We start from the raw sequence: 3987 nt of genomic DNA, 5'->3' as shown, positions 1-3987 counted from the left end.
AAAGAGGAAAACATCTTGCATGGTTTTCTATAAAACAAGCATGCCACCACTACAGGTATACAATGTCCCCCTCTTCTCTCCTTTTGTTCTGCACTGCAGCTCATAGGTGAACACACAAGGGAAAATGTTACTTTTAGGGTCTATTCACACGTACAGCATTCTGCACAGATTTGATGCACAGGATTTCAAGTCATTCAGGTTACATTGAAATCTGCAGCAGAAAATCCTGCACATTAAATCTGTGCAGAATCCTGTACGTGTGAATAGACTGTTAAAAAGAAAAATTGCTGTCAAAATAAAGTAGACATATGAAACTATATATTTTATAAACTATTAGTATTGTATATATAAACATATATGGCACATTACTTTAAAATAAGAAGAAAGATAAACTTCCCAAATAATATTAGCCTACTTTTACGATATAAATGTAGTACAACTTTTGACAAAGAAAAAAAAAATGTCAGAATTTCGTAGATTTGCTAAACATTTACAGTTATTCTCCAGCAAAATCACACATTACAAAGTTAGTACAGCTGAAAAAAGACACCCGTCCATCAAGTTCAACCAACAATCCAAATTTACAAAAAACTTGGTCATTTAGTGACATACAGACCTGGTCAGCCTTGTCATTAAGGGGTTAAAAGGGACTGACAAAGGATGGGTGTCACTAGTGAAAGGAAGTAGTTACCCGTTTTTTTTCCCTCCCCTTCCTTCCCATCTCCATGGCAATGGATCCCTAGGTGCCGCAGTGGATCCCTAGATGCTCTTAGTGTTGCGGAAGGAGACGACTCTAGTTGTGGCATCTGCAGGAAGGAATAGGATGATACTTAAATATTTCATAGCACTTGTGAAGAATAGATTTTGCAAATACATGCTGTGCCCTGTGGTACTTCATCACTGTGGCGCCTACAGGAAGGTATAAGATAATAGTTAAACAAGGCATCCTAAAACTTGAGATGAATACATTTTGCAATGACTTACTGTGACCTGTGGTGCTTTATCGCTGTATATCTGTGTAAGTGTTCTAAAAAAACATATTCTGCAATGTGCTTGGCTAACTTGGGGATAATAACATAAATGGCCGCCAGCGAATCTCATACAGCCTGTGTTTCTAATGGCTAAATGTGATGCATCTACTCAATGACTACAAGACGCCTGAAGGAAGGCATAAGACGATACCTGCATAAAGCATCCTGACACTTGAGATGAAGGATTTTGCAAAGACTGTGGTACTTCTGATGTGATCTGTGGTATGTCTGCTGTGACCTGTGGTACGTCTGCTGTGGCCTGTGGTACTTCTGCTGTGGCCTGTGGTATGTCTGCTGTGACCTGTGGTACTTATGCAGTGACCTGTGGTACTTCTGCTGTGACATGTGATACGTCTGCTGTGACCTGTGATGCTTCTGTTGTGACCTGTGTTGCTTCTGCTGTGACCTTTGGTACTTCTGCTGTGACATCTGGTACTTCTGCGGTGACCTGTGGTGCTTCTGCTGTGACCTGTGGTACGTCTGCTGTGACCTGTGGTGCTTCTGCTGTGACCTGTGGTACTTCTGCTGTGACCTGTGGTACGTCTGCTGTGACATGTGGTACTTCTGCTGTGACATGTGGTACTTCTGCTGTGACATGTGGTACTTCTGCTGTGACCTGTTGTACGTCTGCTGTGACCTGTGGTACGTCTGCTGTGACCTGTGGTACTTCTGCTGTGACCTGTGGTATGTCTGCTGTGACCTGTGGTACGTCTGCTGTGACCTGTGGTACTTCTGCTGTGACCTGTGGTATGTCTGCTGTGACCTGTGGTACTTCTGCTGTGACCTGTGGTATGTCTGCTGTGACCTGTGGTACATCTGCTGTGACCTGTGGTACGTCTGCTGTGACCTGTGGTACTTCTGCTGTGACCTGTGGTATGTCTGCTGTGACCTGTGGTACGTCTGCTTTGACCTGTGGTACTTCTGCTGTGACCTGTGGTATGTCTGCTGTAACCTGTGGTACTTCTGCTGTGACCTGTGGTATGTCTGCTGTGACCTGTGGTACGTCTGCTGTGACCTGTGGTACGTCTGCTGTGACCTGTGGTACGTCTGCTGTGGCCTGTGGTATGTCTGCTGTGACCTGTGGTACTTATGCAGTGACTTGTGGTACTTCTGCTGTGACATGTGATACGTCTCCTGTGACCTGTGGTGCTTCTGTTGTGACCTGTGGTGCTTCTGCTGTGACCTTTGGTACTTCTGCTGTGACATCTGGTACTTCTGCGGTGACCTGTGGTGCTTCTGCTGTGACCTTTGGTACTTCTGCGGTGACCTGTGGTACTTCTGCGGTGACCTGTGGTACTTCTGCTGTGACCTGTGGTACTTCTGCTGTGACATGTGGTACGTCTGCTGTGACATGTGGTACTTTTGCTGTGACCTGTGGTACGTCTGCTGTGACCTGTGGTACTTCTGCTGTGACCTGTGGTACATCTGCTGTGACCTGTGGTACTTCTGCTGTGACCTGTGGTATGTCTGCTGTTACCTGTGGTACGTCTGCTGTGACCTGTGGTACTTCTGCTGTGACCTGTGGTACGTCTGCTGTGGCCTGTGGTATGTCTGCTGTGGCCTGTGGTATGTCTGCTGTGACCTGTGGTACTTATGCAGTGACTTGTGGTACTTCTGCTGTGACATGTGATATGTCTGCTGTGACCTGTGGTGCTTCTGTTGCGACCTGTGGTGCTTCTGTTGTGACCTGTGGTGCTTCTGCTGTGACCTTTGGTACTTCTGCTGTGACATCTGGTACTTCTGCAGTGACCTGTGGTGCTTCTGCTGTGACCTGTGGTACGTCTGCTGTGACCTGTGGTGCTTCTGCTGTGACTTGTGGTACTTCTGCTGTGACATGTGGTACTTCTGCTGTGACCTGTGGTACTTCTGCGGTGACCTGTGGTACTTCTTCTATGACCTGTGGTACATCTGCTGGGACATGTGGTACTTCTGCTGTGACCTGTGGTACGTCTGCTGTGACCTGTGGTACTTCTGTTGTGACCTGTGGTATGTCTGCAGTGACATGTGGTACGTCTGCTGTGACCTGTAGTGCATCTGTTATGACCTGTGGTGCTTCTGCGGTGACCTGTGGTACGTCTGCTGTGATCTGTGGTGCTTCTGCAGTGACATGTGGTACGTCTGCTGTGACCTGTGGTACATCTGCTGTGACCTGTGGTACTTCTGCTGTGACCTGTGGTACGTCTGCTGTGACCTGTAGTGCTTCTGCTGTGACCTGTGGTGCTTCTGCTGTGACCTGTGGTACTTCTACGCTGACCTGGGGTACTTCTGCTGTGACATGTGATACGTCTCCTGTGACCTGTGGTGCTTCTGTTGTGACCTGTGGTGCTTCTGCTGTGACCTTTGGTACTTCTGCTGTGACATCTGGTACTTCTGCGGTGATCTGTGGTACTTCTGCGGTGACCTGTGGTACTTCTGCTGTGACCTGTGGTACTTCTGCTGTGACATGTGGTACGTCTGCTGTGACATGTGGTACTTTTGCTGTGACCTGTGGTACGTCTGCTGTGACCTGTGGTACTTCTGCTGTGACCTGTGGTACATCTGCTGTGACCTGTGATACTTCTGCTGTGACCTGTGGTATGTCTGCTGTTACCTGTGGTACGTCTGCTGTGACCTGTGGTACTTCTGCTGTGACCTGTGGTACGTCTGCTGTGGCCTGTGGTATGTCTGCTGTGGCCTGTGGTATGTCTGCTGTGACCTGTGGTACTTATGCAGTGACTTGTGGTACTTCTGCTGTGACATGTGATATGTCTGCTGTGACCTGTGGTGCTTCTGTTGCGACCTGTGGTGCTTCTGTTGTGACCTGTGGTGCTTCTGCTGTGACCTTTGGTACTTCTGCTGTGACATCTGGTACTTCTGCAGTGACCTGTGGTGCTTCTGCTGTGACCTGTGGTACGTCTGCTGTGACCTGTGGTGCTTTTGCTGTGACTTGTGGTACTTCTGCTGTGACATGTGGTAC

Source organism: Hyla sarda, unplaced genomic scaffold (assembly GCF_029499605.1).
Source record: "Hyla sarda isolate aHylSar1 unplaced genomic scaffold, aHylSar1.hap1 scaffold_18, whole genome shotgun sequence".
NCBI lineage: Eukaryota > Metazoa > Chordata > Amphibia > Anura > Hylidae > Hyla > Hyla sarda.
The sequence above is the reverse complement of the archived record's forward strand: the minus strand, read 5'-3'. Positions refer to the sequence as shown.